Raw genomic sequence first — 18,416 nt, 5'->3', positions numbered from 1 at the left:
TGCGTCGCATTTCTGTTCTTGGTATTAACACTTTATCCGCTCCAGTACCTCTTAAAATACGAGGAGGGGGCAAAGCATTCGACATATAGGGAGGTAACACAACAAGCGGAATATTGTAACTATACGTGTATCCGTGTGAAGATTCTCCGTGTCGTGTGTTTTTAAAATAAATATCATAAACTGCTGATTGTCGAATATATACGTATTACAGAAATGTAGGTAGACATAAAACACAACAGGCGCGTTAAGAAGAATTCATTGGTAATTAATTATACGACCTTTCGAGCAAACGGCTTCCTTTATACTTATTAATAATCTTCGAATATTCAACACCATTTCGTCCAAGAATTAGACTGCAATGAAACATTTTTCATCGAGTTATCCCATGGTCGTTCGAATTCTTGTACCATTCTACTACGATGTTATTATACATTTATTACTGTTCTGAGGCGAACTGTAACGATCTAGAATAAAATGTCGTTAACGCAGCTCACAAGAACGGAATAAAAAGGTCGCCATTATGTAAATAAGAAAAACCGAGTACGACTGAAATTTATGTAAATTGTAGTATGATTAGCAATTATATTAATACGCCACGGACACACAAACAGCAATATGTATCGAACCTAGTACAGAACAATTGTTCCCAGTTGTGTATGTAGCATTCAATTTTTCTTACTACGTACGTTCAAATAAAATTCCGAAGTATCACGTTCAGCACAATGATACCTGTACTTTAAATATCATCAATCAATTACTACGAAGGCTACACGATATCCCCGCGTAATATTAAACCGGCGTAAATATAGTACGAATCGATCGGCCACGCGGGATAATATTGCGAATGGATCTTCTACTTTTCGGGGAACGAGAAGTACATAGTTGCGCGGATACCAAGTAGTCTAGGTCAAGCTATAATCAAGCAACCTTCTCGGTGCACATGCACTAGCGTACTTTCTCCTTGTCTATCGAACCGAACGAAGAAGGAGGGGAAAGGGTGAGGCAGACGTAGTACATGTATACTTAAAAAGACTACGAAGAAGAAGAGTACATCAATCGAAAAATTCATTATCCATCCCTCGCACAGTATCTTCAATTTATTCGATTTCTTCTAACTCATTGACAATTCCAATTCGGAAATTTCGAGTACATATTCATTCCCGCGAAATCTGTACTTTCACTATCTACAGTAAACTAACTTTGTCTTCTGAACAACACCCTTACCGGGGCGGACAAGAATATACAATACGCTGATATTTATATTCATCATCCCCCTTCATGCGTCACGCAACTGCTAAAAATATTTTCCTTCAAGAAACTATCGGAGTGTTCCCACACACCGATACAGAACGGTGGCTGGCAGAGGAGGGGATGGGCAAAGTTCACCCAATTCTAAATAACACGGCATGCGCGCGCTAATACGAGAATAGATAAAATGCATTTAGAGAGAGTGGGGAGGGAGGATACAGCGAACGTAGGGGATGTAAATTCAGTTCTTTCATCGGCACGTGGCTCCCTTTAATCGGACTCGGTCGAACGACACTTGTACCGAGACCACCGAGACGTTCGACTGCGAACTAAAGTCGGTGTAGAAGTTCCTCAGGTAGGGAGGTGCAGATAAATCAGGATCGTGGGAACGAGGAGGAGGATGAGGAGGGAGGTGGATGGCAGAGAGTGGAGCGGCGGATACAGCGCAGAGCAGCCTGATCAGGGTGGCGGCGGCGGCGGCAGTAGCGACTGGCTATTGATTTCAAGGGCTTCCTTAACCCTCCGCTTTGCCGCTGAGTGCCCGACAGCTTCAGGTCACCCCGAAGGGCTCCCGGTGCCCGCGACTAAAACAATTCCCCGCGTTAACATCCCTTGCTAGATTGACTACACCCTATATTTCCATCAGCAGCCCCTACACATTACACACAAAGACATTTTCTTTTCCACGAACCAGTCTTCCCTTCTACGATTACTACGAAAAGATTGTAGGAATCCTGCGAACAATACTAAATTTGAAAATACTACGCACAGATCTGCAAAGATCGATTACTTTATATCTAATAAGAATCTTGGAAAGATTACCGTTCTCCTATACCGAAAGGTAATACGTACGTTCGAGATCAGTAGAATGAATCTAGCTTTAGTCCGACTATTTCGACCGAGTTCCGGGAAATCGAGTATGTAATGGTATCGAAGAAAAAGTACGTGTTAAACGGGCGGTTCTTCGAAATTTCGCGGTTAAGTAGCGGTTAGAGGGGGCTGGCGACGAGAAGGGCAAGGGTGTGGAGAGGAGCGAGGAACGGAGGGAGGGAAAACAGAGTAGGGATGTATATATGGTCGAGGGGGGTGCCTGGATAGGTGGGCGCCCATGGTGGTTACGGTACTGCCGCGAGTCGGGCCGAGCGCAGACGGATCGCGGGGTGAGCCGTCGCTCGGCATACGTCGAACTAGGTGCCCCGTGTTGGGGCGTCTCCTGCCATCGAGGATCGGGGTGTCGTGCAGTCGATCGGGGGACGACCACCGCCTTCTTCGAAATCCACCTTGCCTGTTGGGTCCCGGGAACCGAACCGAACCGACACGGACATCTACTGGATTGGAAACGGAACACCGGGGGTACCACCGTCGTCCCGCCTTTCTGCTCGACGACCCCCGGGTTGATTCCCCTGAACGGGTTGTGTCAGCGCGCATAGGCAGACACGGCGACAACGACGATGAGACAACGACGATGGTACTCGTGGTAGCAGCGCGACCACAGTGCGTCGTGGCAAGTGCGGGCGTCGGCATCGTCGTCGGTTGTGCACGCGATCGGACGAGCAAGGAGATGGTGTCCCCGGATCGTACGGAGATATGTGACTTGGTTGTTGCTAACGATAACGCTGTCAGTGCCGCGTCCGTGTACAACAAGGTCCCCGACCACGTCGTCGTCGTAGCCGTTGCCGTCGTCGCAACCGTCACCGCTGCCGTTATTACCATCGCTGCCGTCACCGTCAACGCTGTCGTGGCCGCTGCCGCCGTTGCCGTTGTCGTCACTCCCGCCACTGCCAATACTGCCGTTTTAGAGGATGCAAGCTCGATTACCGTACGGGCATCCAACACGATTCGTCAGACGGTCTAACCCTCCCGTACGCAGGGTGAGTGATGATTATTTGGAATTATATACACGACCCAGCCCCATCCTATGTTTCTTTCCTTGACGTTCTCTCTGTACCTTGTTCTCCTCCCTCCCTCTTCCCTATCCTCCAATGTTGATGGGAAGATGGAAGAACGCCTAGGACGAACAGTGAAACGAGAGTATGTGGGATAGAGTGAAACGGTATGCGGATAGAAAGGTGATTCCGAAAGAGGGTGTACGGAATGAATGCTGTATGTATAATGAAAAAGAGAGAAAGGTTGATGGGGCGAGGGAGTAAGAGACGGTTGGTGGGGATACGATCAAGGATAAAAGAGGACCTGGAAGGAAGTAGTGCGAATGCCGTGAAAGATTCTATTCATTCTTCAACCGTCGAGTATACGATTGGAATAGGATTTTCTCTGTTTTTATTCACCGCGAACGCCGTGCCCCGGCGACTCGACTCCACATAACCTCCGTCAATCGATAATACAAGACGACGGCACCCGCGGCGCTTGGCAAGATTGGCCTAGGAACGAACACGGATCCAACGCGCGTTCCTGGGTCGAGCTGCCTATCGAGGAATGTCGAATTACTCTAACATTTTGAGACATCCCTACCGTTTATGCGATACAGAAATTCACCATGGTTCCTGTTCGTGATATTCTTCTCCCTCTCCCTTTATCTCTCCGCGCCTCGGCCCAGTTTCTGGCGTTCCATGGGCGGCGAGAGAGCGCGCGTATGCACCCTTTAACAGCCCTCTCTGGTGGTATCATTCGTGATTACACGGCCAGAATATATCCTGGCCCGTTTTACGGTGGTTTGTGACACGGTTTCAACCTCGCCCATGTTAATTGGCGAGGATCGATCCTCCTGGAAACGATTACAAAGCCGCGAGGCCTCTCACGGACGTTCGATCGACGCTTCGTGATCCTGTTCCCGTTCGTAAATTGCAGGGACGAAGGAAAATCTTGGCTGAGAAATATCTTTGGTAACGCTGACAGAGAAACTTCGCTGGCAACACGGCCACGCGAGGAGAATCCCGAGTCAAGGGTGGGCGGCGAAGATCATACGACAGAATCGCAACCGTACAATTCCCTAACCCCTCCTGCGAATCGTTACCATTCGAACGACATTCGCGTGCGAAATGCAATAACGACCAGTTCTATTTTTTTTTATTCGTAAAACACACGAACGGATATACACACCAGTAAGGGATGCGCGCACATGCACGCTGTGACGCGGGTGCGTCGCGCGAGGCGGATGAATGAATGCTGTGAATAAAGTAAGTAGGTTAACGAGAACGACGATCGTGAGTTCCCGAATCCTCGCGATTACTTCGTCCCACATTTCCATCAATCCTGGCCGGTTTCCACGGGAATTCCTCCTGTACCTCGAAACGTGGGGGAAATACCTTCAACGTACGAATCGAACACGGTTCGATGTCGCCGCTTCGACGACTTCGCTCTCCCCTTTTCTCCGATCCTTTCTCATATACCAGACGCAAACTGTGCGCCTATTGTCGTATTGTTATCTACACGCGAGCCATAAAGCTCCTGTTCCTTCGGAATAATCATACGTATCTAGTTTCTCTACGAATCAATGCTCGCAATTGTGTTACTTGGAAATGCACGAGGAGGTGGGGGACACCGGTGGAACCGTTTCTGCACGAAATCGGAGGGGGGGGCGGTGGATGGAGAACCGCCCTCGGTTTTAAGCCTCTTTCTTATTATTAGATAACGATCGCGGCGAGGTATGCCTTCCTTTCCACCGCAATTTCTGCCCTGACTTTAACCCCCACATCACCCCCTTCAGGTCTCGAATTACCATTTTACACGTTCCCCCAGACCTTTTATCGGATTCCTCCGCAAGGTCGATCCACGGTTGCCCCCCTCCCCCCCCCAAGTGGATCGTGTGTGCTCCTCGTGCGGTTGTTGTTAATTATCCAATGATAAAAAGAAATTTTAACGACACCCGGTATATACGTACGTGTCTTGTCAACTTTTTATTTATACTTCTTATCGCGACGCGCCGCCTGTTTCGACGTCCGCCCGCGTCGAAAGTATGCATTCGTGCGTCATCGTTTTCGGAGTTGCGCGCTGCGCTACGGAACTATCGAATTGGAATGATTCTCGTAAGAACAAGATCAGTGCATTGTTCGGGGACGGTGACGGTTGACGTCTACATGGGCAGTCTGTCGCGTCTCCGTGATTTTTACGACTTTTTATCTTGAAGATTTGTTTTTTTTTCCTTTTTTTTATTTTTTAAAAGGACGTTTGAGACACTGAGTGGTGAGTTATGTAAGTTTGAAGAATGGACATGGAAATTGATAAATATGAGGAATTGTCTATGACTTTCTAGAGTAATACAGGTATATTGCTCATCTATGGATAGGATATCTAGCATTAATTTTTGTTTGGAATGTAGCGGTACCGAAAATGCTTCAGTTAAGGTTTATTTTTCACAAAATTATGAAGGCGGATTTATTCGATTTGTCGATTGTCCCTCATCCGTTCCTTGTGTCAATTTGACACACTTACTCATAAGCAATTATGTTGTTTTATAGGTAAATTCAGCTGAGGTTCTTTAATTTTTATTTTAAAGAACTTGAAAGTTTAATTATTTATCTGTTCATTGTATTCATTTTTTACCACTGCGTTAATTTGACACAGACGAACAAATTAAGTTGGAAAAATGAGGGAGGGATGTGGGTTGAACGACTAATTTGCTAAATTAAGCATTTCTTTTATAATTTGTCCTCTTGTGTGATTACGCCTGCGAAATTCTGTTCCTAAATATGATTCTATGGCCTGTATTATGAAACTTAAAATTCAGTAGTTTTAACTCAAGTTAGCATGTTCGACATCGTAACGAGTGTTCAGTATCTGAGGGTGTAGGTAATCTAAATATTTAACAGTATATGAAATACATAAAATGAAATACTTGATAGAGGGCTGCGTTTTCGTGAAAATTTGATTTGATTTTGGGTGGGCATGGATGCACCATTTCGTTACTCGTATTTTTATTTTCACTAATTTTTGTAAACATTGATAGCAGTACTTATAGTAAGTTTGTTTTCAGTGATGATACCACACAAAACCATCGAAATAGCGAGATTGACGAAAAATGGGTAATACCATACATAGCTATTTACAAAAAGTAGAAACAGCGAGTACTAGTCAGACGCGTTAGTCATATCGGATTCAGTTTCACGCAAACTCCATAAACTTTCAAAGTTGGTTTAGTCGAAAATGAAATTTTTTGCCAGAGAATATCATACTACTATAATTTATAGTGTGTCTCCTATATGCAGGGTGTGGCGTTATTCCAGATACAACCAAAAAGGGCGTTATTCTGCGTAGGAAAAAAGTCGAACATATGGGATAAAAGTTTTTTCGTGTAAAGCTTTGTTTTTGACATGACCATTGAATTCGAAAAATCATCGAATATGCTATACTTTTCCATACAACAGATTGGTTCTGTATAATAAAAGACGGACGGTGATACAATAACCTGTTTTCTAGCGAACTTATTATTCTTTTGCTACTCCATTTATATTATATAATAGTATTCTACATAAAACTAAAATAGAAATAAAATAACATTTTCCAGTTCGATTTTCTTGAAAATAAAAAATATTTTATCGTACATTTTCGATTTATTATTGTACACATTATAGAATGGTCTCCTAGGCTGTTGTATAACTCATCGCATGAAACCCTCCCTACGAGATTATTATTACCATTTAACGAATGTTACTAAATACAAATATCAATCATTGTTTTTCATCATTGAAATCGCCCTTCGAATATTTGAAACCGTACCAATCGAAAGTTGAAGCTTTGACAAATGTTCTGTTAAATTTTCAACTAAATTTATAACTATTACAATTTACCTGAGCCACTTTAAGGCGGCACACGAGTCTCTATCAGTAGCGTAATCCATCTTACATACCCGTGATATCGAGCGAAGAAAGCACCGCGCGCCGCCCGAAATAGAGAGCGCGGCTAACGATCGGCAATTAATCGCAACCCGTGTAATTAACGATCGACGCCCTCGCGTGTCGATCGAGAATCAAAATCGCCCAGTGTGGCTATCGCAGGGAGGTTTCATTGTGAACGAAGGTAATGATAACCTGGAAAGTCGTTTCGAGTTCCATTCCGAGGAAAGTTCGCCTACTTAATGATTACGACGATATTGTAACGGAACACGGTGTACAGGGTGTCTCAGGTAATTTGATCACCTTAAATAATAACTTAACGGTACACTTTATGAAAAGTTTCAGGGGCGGAACTTACATGGTATCAAGGGGCACATCTTATAAGGCACGTGCTTTTTTTGTCGGTTGAGGCATTTCAGAGATTTCAAGGTCACCTTGATTTTTTTTAACGGAATGACCTATTTCTTGTACCATAGATCGATGGAGTATCAAATTTTGAGTAAAAATATATTGACTTAAAACCTTTAATAGATAGATCAACTTAAAAGTAGAACCTTTAAGGTATTTATTCTGGAGTAAAGAGAAATTTTCTTGCAAATTATTTTGTAAACATTTCGTTAACTATTCGGTTTAGAACGTATGGAGGTCACCAACACGGTAAAAAAAATAGGTCATTCCGTTAGAAAAAATCAAATTGACCTTGAAATCTCTGAAATGCCTCCACCGACAAAAAAAGCACGCACCTTATAAGATGTACCCCTTGATGGTATTTAAGTTCCACGGCTCAAAATTTTCATAAAATGTACAATTAAGTCATTATTCGAGGTGATCAAGTCAGCTGAGACACCTTGTATATCGAGTGGTAACTTTCACGGGGGTATCAATCATCGTCGGATGTTCTTTAATAAATCTATAAGGCCGGCTGACAGCGGGGGCCGAAAGTTCTACCGTGAATTTCCGAAGTTCCCTCCCGCAAGATCTACGGAAGAACCGTAGATAGCACCAGCGAACGCTCATGACCTACTTACTGTCGGTGTTTACTTGATCGATCATACACATATATTTTTTAAACTAAATTCCTTTTTATCCCCTTCTCCCCCGTGGCACAACGGCGACGATCGTGGATCCTCGTTTTCGGCTCGCATCTGGCACACAACCCCCGGGGAGCTCGCTCCCTTTATAATGTCTCGAACAATGCACGGGCTCCTTATTGCTTTCTACTTTTGTCCCGTGATCGTGCCTCCTCCGTTTATATTTTTCGTGGATGCGACCCGGCTGAAATGCTCGAGGACAGTCGATCGTTTCAACGAAATTCTAGTATCGGGTGTGGTAATATGGTATTTTCGAATGTTATCGTGTATTTTGTGCTTCGATTAATTTGTTTGCAGATTTCTTACGTACCTTCTTGTTTCGTTTGAACTACCAGCATTGATAGTTTATTGCATTGAATAGTATGATATAGAAATAATATAATGTAGTGTAATATAAAGTGAAACTTATGAATATTGTAAGTAGTAAATCATTTCTGAATGGTAGTGAACGTATAATAGCCAATTCGTGTAAAAACGGGGCTCAGGCTAGCTGAATTATCCTTAACCCAACATGATATTTTAATGCAAATTACGTAATTTCGTTTTAATGATACTACCTTGCGGTACTCAGCAACTACAGACTGGAATTTATGGATTCCGACAAACATTTTGAATGAAGAGAAAAAGAAACTCCGTTAATGAATGTATTGGAAAGTTTACAAGTATAACCATACAAAATTTACAAGTATTACAAGTATTATTTCAATATTATTCGTATCTCCCAATTAATTCGAGGTTTTACTGTACCTCAATAACTCCTTCCAACATTTTTCACGTGAATTCCACTCAACACTGGCGACAAATCAAAGATCAGTCATCGGTGATCCCCACATCAACGAGTTTTTTATTTATCGTTCTGAGACACTCTGAATAAATTACCGGAAACGTATTCGGCGGGTATTCATCGTTAATAATCCGTCGCGAAGTTTGCTACGCAAAACGCTTTCGAGATTTATGGTGTATTGCAAATACGATATTACGTATGGATGTAGGTGTTACAGATAAGATATATATTCCTCGAAGGATACGGTGGCACCTGGCCAATCCCAAATGTATCCCCCCAGCGTCGTCGTCATCTCGTTCCCGAAGCTTTATGGTGCAGAAATGAGGAAAGCTTCGCTCTGACGTTCAACGGAGCGCTCCTCATTGATCCCTTTAAATGATGGGTGCTCGATCTATAGAGAGCGTTAACAAAAGAAACCGCGAAAAATTGTAGATTTAAACTTTATTAAGTTGCATAAACAATGCTTATAGATTGATTAAAATTTAAGATACTTATTCTGGAGTAAAGAGAAATTTTCTTTCTATAGGTAATATTGAGTCGCGTTTTTTATGGGCAAACGAAAATATAAGATAATATTTTTTCATTCGAGACTTAGTTTTCGAGAAAATTCACTTTGAAAAACTACTGGATACGCATGCGATTGATAGGACTTAGCTAACGCGTCTGTTCATTGAATTCAGTTTCTACTGACTGCTATGACGAATACACGCATTACAAATGGATCGTCAAATTCGATTTTCTTGAAAATTAAGCCTCGAATGAACAAATATATTTTTACCAAACATAATATTGTGGTTATTGCAATACGGGATAAGCACAAGTCGAAGAAATTTATTTAATTTATTTATGATGCGGCGTCTCGCGACAAGCTCGCGAGTTAACCACTGCTCGTTGGTAAATTAATACCGCGGAGCTCGTTTGAAAGATGATGTGATGGTGATTGGTATTATGTGTTTTAAATGATTGACACAACTTAGTAACACACTTAGATTTTAATATAAACTTACCACCGTGATGTATGTGTATGTGTGTACTGCTTGTATTCTGACTGATCGGTGTGTTCTTGTTGACGGTTGAATGTATTCTGATGAATGACTGAATGTATAGATGCTTGCTAAGTCTCTATGTTTTTTTTCTAACTCTTCTTTTTAAAGTTTCTATCTATACTTCGATGTTTACGTAAAATTTCATTTTTACTTTTTACTAACTAAGAACTATCTCACGCAATTGCGTATCTTTCGCATCTAATCGACGAATTTTTATTTCATTGTCAAATTAACGAATCATTGCTGAATTGAAAGTGAAATCGATTTCCTGACAGCTTTCACCATTTACTGCTTATTACATGTCGTATCTAAATCATTTTACCTTCACTATTATTAGTTTACTTTATCTTCCGGTATCACACCGTATTGTTATAAAGTTTCATTGAACGTTTCCAGGGAGCGATGCAAGTTATAAGCGAAAACACAGTGACAAGCGGCGCGCCATTCAGAGGAGACATGAAATTTGATCATTGAACGGGATCGATTAACATTCTAGCGTTTCAGAGAAACGTGAACGCAATTGTATCGGAGTATGTATTGTGTCGTGCGTTCACATTAGCGAGACTTCCCAAGTCAGAGATTTCTGAAGGCCGGCGGCGCAGTATAAATGCCGCGAATGTAGGTTGTACACCTGTTATTCGTCGAAAGCGTTCGACAACGGATTTTATTTAAAAATATTAGCGCAACTTTCAGCTGGTTATAACGCTCTGTAATTAGCGGGACGCCAAGTTATTGTTGCAGACGCGAATGGGAATTTCACTTCGCGCGTCCTATTATCTCTCTGCCATTTTTTTTTGCCCCCACCCTCCTCCCCGAAAATTCAAAACGTCACAGGACCGTTGCTTTTCAGCGGATTAAACGGAATGTACCGACAGAAGTTCTCTACGATTTAAAAAAATTCTAATTTGTCCAAAATCATAGAACAAATTCTTAGCTCATGTCAATAAAATAACTATTACTTACTTTGTCTGTAATTCTAATATCTGTAGAACAATATGTTTATTACCACTGTCTATATTTTTTTCCGTTTAGTTTATTCTCTTTTACCTCTTATTTTTCTATTCCACTATTTTGGAGAAAATTGCATTTTCCATGAAATTAATAGTAATCGTTATTTCTTTCTAACATCGTCTGCCGTTTCGATTGATACAAAAATTAGAAAGTTATTTCAAATTAAAATTGATCCACAGAATAATTGGAACGTTAACGTAGCGTTCGTTACGATCCTCTCCATCTCTTCGTCCACTTTTCAAAGCTGGACATCTACCTCAATAGACGTGCTCGCGATATATTTTCTTCTCAGACGCCTCCGGAATTACAAATCGAGTTCAATGTTACAGCGGAAAAAGAAACACGAGGACAAGGATAGGAAAAATGACTCTCGTATCACTTACATTACTTCCCATGATTCATGATTATACGACGTCGAACGAGCACATAGATGTATTGCGATCGCGACACAATAAATTTATGTAACTCCGTACACCTGTACGGTGCGATACCTCACCTATACTCCCGATACATTCCGTATTTCCTTCAGCGGTGAATAATACGCCATCCGCGTAACATCATTCACCATTTCAGTATGAAAACTTTCCGTTTTTATGGTTGCCTCTGACAAATGTCTGCCTTCGGAAGACAGGAAGACATCGTGAAACTTTCTGAAGCTTCGCCGGGTGTTCCTTCGTTCGCCGATATAATCCATCGGTTTCATGCGACAGGAATCGCAGGGAGGAGATGGAATGTCGCCGTTGGGCATTGGAGATCTGGGTGTTTGCCTCGAGGGCTCTGTACCAGCAGCGATTATCTTCGTAAATGGAACTCTGTAACGCTTCTGTCTCCGCTAATCAATATGGTTTAGCAACCTCCACGATACAGTATTAAGGGGTCTTCTTACTGTAACGAGTAAAAAATTAGGCGAAATTCACGAATTTTTTTTAGAAAAAACTATGAGGCATATCGATGTTAAACTTTTTTCTATGAATTCGTATACACTAATAGGATAAGCTTAATTTTGTTTTCATTTGAAAATGCAGTACAGATTAAATGTAGTTCTAGTGTTAAAGCTTCTGACATTGGTAGTCGAACACCCTATATACCTATCTTTCATGGCAAGAACTTCTTACACATATGTTCTTTATCTCAATATTATGCAAACAATAAAAATGTGGACGATATGCCAACCGCTATCTAACACGAGACATAAATTCTCATTACTCGAAAATCAGGTTAAGTTAGATACCAAGGATTTGGTAGATACCATAAAAATTCGTTTCCGCGGGCGTTTCATTGTTACACGCATCCATGGACGTAGCCAGGTTATCAATCACGGGGGGGGGGGGGGGGGGACAAAAATATTAACACATTGCCTGCCACAGTGAAAAAGGTTGTACGTAGCCAGACACTTAATTTTGTGTTTAAAGTCATAAATCGTTGAAAATGTATGCGTTTTGTTAATGGAGGCTGTTGGTCGTCTTTCAAATTATACTGTAATATTACCTATTGGCCCCTCTGGCTACGCCCATGCACGCATCGTTTCATATTTCGGCAGACAATTCAAAAAAAGTTAAACAATTAAGAAAAGTACTTCGTCATTTTTAAGCGTTTAAACGTGGAAATTGTCAATATTTATAATAGAATAATACTTCTTTATGAATGAATAAACACTTGACGAACAATTATTTAATCTCATTAACTGTTTAAAGCTCAGGACGACACCCTTAGATACTGCTGCTTTTCACTGTCTATTATTCGAATAAAATTCTACCCATCTCTCGAGAAGAAGAAGAAAACTCGCGAGCCTTGTTGGGAAACTGGTCAGCAGGGACAGACACGTGAGACTGCGCGCGAACAAGACCCGTAGCCGGGTGAACGTCGATGGAACGAGGACAGCGAATGAAAGCGATCAGACGTTGTAACAGTGGCGGAGGTGGGGAGAAAGTATTCGGTTTTCGTTAATCTCCGACGCCTTACACACAGAACAGACTCGATAGTACCTCGCGATCTGTCGACTCGTTTCGTCGGTTCGTTTTCTCGTTCCTCCTGACTTGGAACCGGTATGTAAGCCATTCGTTACGCGATCTACGACGTCGACGCTTCACAAATTACGAGTGTAGAATTTGAGAAACTGTGACAAGTGGACGCCAACTTGGATTTCGATTTTACATCGAGAAATTGCACGACCGACAGCGCCCACTCGCCTTTCTTGCCATTCGAGAGGGCATCGACTTCGATTCGGTAATTATCCATTGGGCGAAAGTTGAGGATTTCAGTGACCAGTTCATTCAGAGACCATTTCATCCGGTATAGTCTACTGTTGTTGCGTTCGTACGTGCCCGCGTGTATCGTGTTTAGTAGCGTGGTGGGTGATACAGATCGTTTATTTTCTCTGCGAACCAGTGTTTAATCGTCCAGCGTGAGTCTGTTTCTTGTTTTTTTTTGTTTTCGTTCTTTTGAAGAATGTGGAAAGTAACGTGACAGATACTCTTGGTTTTATAATTGCTCGTCGAGAGTCCCGTTATCGCGACAATTACGCTTATCGTTGCAATATAAATAGTGTATTATAATCGGTGGAATAACTAAGGTAAATTATTCTAAATGTAGTAATATACACTCATAAGTATCAGGACACTCATAGAATATGTTATGAAATTTAGCATCAAAAAAGTGATTGTTCTATAATTCTCTCTTCTTTTATGTCTCCTCATTAGTTCGGATAATGGAGGTTGTACTGTATTTTTTGAGCGATCTATCGAAAATAGTTAGGGACGGTATACTCCGAGAATTCCGGCTCGAACGGTCCGAGTCGGCGGGCAAGGTCGTATTGGAAATTACACCTGCGGCCCGTAATTATACATTACACGGCCGTGTTTCCGGGCCTCTTTGTGCGAGGAAGCATTCACGTTCCTTCAACGAGCATGCTTTTCTTTCGTGGTATTCACGGAATCTTCACGACTCCCGACATTCGTTTCACCCGGATACCACGAAGGATCCTCACAAAAACAGAATGCTTCTTTTTCTCTTGCCTCTCTTTTTTTTTCTACATCTTCTACCGACTCGTAACAAGCTCCTTTTACTTTCGCAATAGAGTCTGAAGTCGATAGCTGTCGGAACGATTTTCTTCCGTGTTTTAAATCAGAGTTGGGCAGAATTTTATTCGAATAATAGACAGTGAAAAGCAGGAGATAATTGTTCGAGAAATGTCGATTCATTCATAAAGAAGTATTATTTTATTATAAACATTGAAAATTCTATTTCCAAATATTATTGCAAGACAAAAAACATCTTATTTTGAGAAATAGTATTGACATTGAGATGTATGTGTTAATCGTGACTTCTTTTTGGAATTGGAGCACTGAACGATTACATAGATTAGGTCGCGGTTTCCGGTATGCATGTGACCCTTAACATACCTCGTTGTATTTGTATCACAGTTTTTAGTACAAAAGAAGTCAAAAATAGTGATCATTTTATTATAGATTAGTGTAGATTTATCCTAACACATCGATACCGTATAGTACGTCAAATTAATCTGTTAATTGGGGAAGAAGAAATAATTCGTCATTTGTATTCGGCCCTACCTTCCAACAAGTTTTCATATTTTTATTTATTTCTGTGAAGATTCTTTAATCTAATCCTATCGTAAGATTTATAGTAGTTTAAATTAGATCCTGTGTACGTGTATCCCGAAATGTGTCGTTTTAATTCGTATTTAATTGCCTTTAATTGTGTCCACGTTAGTGTTAACATTTTAGTGAGTGGTTAACAGGTGACTGATCCTCGAGAAGGTTGACGTGAACGAAGTATGTGTGCTTTATCAGTTAAAAATAGAATCTTTAACCTATTTTTTCAGTTGTTTTTAAAATGATTGAAGTTCATTTCTTGACGGATAAGTGGTTCGATACTCCTGAGCTGTAGTGTAACCGTGTTAACGCATTGCACAATGTTATCAGAAGATAGTTCGTTGAATAATCCCGGATTCGAACGTAAATTACATTACATCGGATAGCGATAATCCGTTACAATTCCCGACGCATGACAAGGATGTGTTCCAAGTAGAGTGATTTTGACCAAACTGGTAGTTCGTGTTATCGGTGCAATTTCGTGAGACAATATTACGCATGGATTATGCTCGTGCCGTTACCAGAATATTGCGTGTTATACTGGGTGACCGAATATTAAGAAATCATGTGACAGATTGATACTCCGTTGCATAAAATATAGGTACTACAACCTGAAAGAAATATGTATTAAGCTAATCTTTGGAATCCTCTTTCATAACTGCAACATGAAAAACACAATTCAATAATGTAAATTTAAAAAAAAAAAATTGCCAGCGAAATGTTAAGGCAACGTTGATCCTGATGGGTTAAGGCCTCGCCTTCACTTAACTCGTTAATACAGATACATCTTCTTTTGCCTTACAGATTCGCAATACGTACCAACCGCCTGGACCAAGTCGGACGAAAGACGACGGAGGAAACTGACGAATTCCTCGATCGACGTCGGTGATCGCAAACGCACGCGGTTGGAAATCCCAATTGATTCCTTCATTTACGTTCCCGCGACGCGTCCCCGTCTCTCTCTATCCTTTTCGCCGCGTGTTCTGCGAATCTAAGCGTCATAAACGAGGGATCGTCGCAGGGCACTCTCAGCTGGCGAGCGATCCCGCGGCTCTAACCGAGGGCAGGAGAGGAAACGTCGTGGCGTGGTGGTCATCTATCATCGTCGGGCACGATGGCTTGCGAATTGTCTAAGGTGAGTCGGATATTTTGCTAATCGCTCGCCAATTTGCCGGCGTTGCACTCGAGATGGCTTGCGAATCGTTTTCATAATTACACCGGATACATGCGCGCGCGTAGACCGCGAGCTCGTCTTGTTAATTTATATCGGGACGAGGCGGCGTTAATAACGCCACGATTAACGTAATACGTAAGGTCGCGGGAATCTTGTATAACGATGCTTATATGTATACATAATATTCGCACGTTACATTTCATGCTTCGAACTACATGTAACACAGAACCAGTTTTGAACGAGGAACAAATCTGTTGGCATTCGCGAGGTCGAGGTATTCTGACTTGATCTTGTTCGGCTTGTTTTTTAAATCGGTTTATGCGAGTAAGAGTATTATTAACTGGACTGATTTTTCATTTTGTCGTTTCTTGTTGGGCTGACAGATTACTGAATTAGAAGTACGATTCATAATATTTGATGGATACTTTTTTTTGTATATTTAAGAAAGTAATGGGAGGATTATACAGCGTGTTCGGTTACTGGTAGGTCAGAAACTGTAAGGGGTACATGTCGAAATAAAACTCATAACATAATTGAAGAAATTCTACATATTTTCCAATTATAACAAAGACGACGATAACTACAATATATTTAATTGACGATATCGCGATTATTTTCCTCGCTTTTTGATGGTGTACTATTTTTGCGAATGCGAACAAAATTGTTGCTTGCTATTGATCGAATTTTTTTAATCATATGCTTTCCGAAGGTAGAAGAATTATGCAGAATGATTCTCGGTCTTCGATTTGCTTTGATCGATTAGAAAAAGGGGTCACGATCTGAACCTATTAGGTTGATTGATCTGAAATGTGTAAATCTTCGTATTACATTAGACAGAAAGAAGTGTCTCGCGACAAGTTTATCGGAAGTTAACAGAAAAACGATTAATGAATAAAAAATTGACCTTCCTACCGAGGAGTGCCTATAAAAACCTATAATGGTTTACGAAATTTCATCGTATTTATCGTATTTCAATTAACACTTTCGCGATCGGTAATTTTCAGGCATCTAAAAAATTAAGAGTCAGAGCAGTCTCTTTAAAAAAAAACCAAACCAGCAGTCAATTCTGGCCTGAGAATGATATAAACAGTATTTTTCACCACCAAAAGTATTAATCACTCTCAATATGTTTATTTTTACTTTTTAAGCAGCAATCTCATTTAGTACTAAATAGATTCCTTAAACAAAAAGAAAAAAAAATGTTCATCTTCCACGAAGAAAACAGTGAAATGGCTACAAAACGATTGGAATAAATGTGAAAGTTGATAAAGAAATTGTATTCCACGTACGAGCCTCGAAGCAAGCTATCTACCTTCAAAGATCGATCGTAAGAAAGCGACGTTTCACGCGCAGCAATCCGATGCTCGTTTGATTTTCACAAATGTGCAGGGAATTATCACGAGAAGCTTGTTACCTCGAGCGAGGAATTCCAATGTGAGATCGCATTCACTTAGGATTAACGACAACGAACGATACTAATAATGCTCGTTAACGGGCTACTTTAATTGCCGTTAGTACGACGAGTCGACGTATAGCAGGCAACCTGCTTAATTACTGCAGCACAATCTTGCAGCAACCACAACTGGTCGTTTCCAATTTCACGTATACAGAACCTACGCGGAATCATCATGCTCGGCCCTTTCGTTTCGATTCTGATGGAGAAAAGTTGAAAAATGCGAGCATTTCTAATTATTAATATTAAAACAGGATACCTTTCGCATCACTTTCATAATAAAAATGAAAGAAAATTAATTCTGCACTAGCTTACATGTTTTTCTTCGACTTTTAATTTGATTACCAACCTTAATCCGTTGTTTGTATTTTTATTCTACTTTACAACGTTTACATTCAATTCCATGTGGACAAAATAGAAAACTTCGAAATTAATTCAGTTTTTCGATTTTGGAGCACGATTTGTATGGCACTGCGTGAATCAGGGGGCTGGTGTTCACGGTACCATCACACGGAACCGCCATTTTGTTGGCGGCTGTCAGCGTGCATGAAAGTTGCACTGGCATAGTCGTGGCGTCGCCTTGTTGCGCGCAACGGCCGAGCAACTTTGCGTGAATTAATCAACGCGGTTCCGTTTTCCGGCTGCTGTCAGACTTTCAGCGAATTGACACGAGAATCGTTCTGATTAATTCGTAATGAACTGTTCGTGAATCCTTGTCCCGTCTGACTTGCACGTCAAGCCGAATCGCCCGGGGAACAAGATAAACGTTCATCCACGAATATACATCGTGGAACAAATATAGGGACTCGGTATGTTGAACCATGTAGCTGCCAGTGGATAAAAATTTCTTCGAAATTGAATATTAAATATGTTTCAGATACTAATATTATACAGGGTTAGTCACCTAATTTTTGCACCTAAAATATCTTTGTTGTTTCTAAAGATACGTCAAGTACGTCACCATACCAAAAAACTTTTGGTTTTTATATTTTTTTTTTAGCAATGTTAAGGTCATCTTCACTTTTTTAAACGAAATAATCATTTTTTAAACACCTACAGTGATAGTCCCTTTCATTAGGAATTTAGTGACTATAATTATTCAAGGTCATTTAACTAAGTTGAATTTACTTGGTATTAGTTGGTATTAATCTAAGTTGAAGATTCAGAATTCAGACAGTTCAGTTTGACGAGAACCGTCACCTCCGCCAT

The sequence above is a fragment of the Dufourea novaeangliae genome, unplaced genomic scaffold (genome assembly GCF_001272555.1).
Source record: "Dufourea novaeangliae isolate 0120121106 unplaced genomic scaffold, ASM127255v1 scaffold168, whole genome shotgun sequence".
In the NCBI taxonomy this organism is placed as follows: Eukaryota; Metazoa; Arthropoda; class Insecta; order Hymenoptera; family Halictidae; genus Dufourea; species Dufourea novaeangliae.
Note: the sequence above shows the minus strand (reverse complement) of the source record.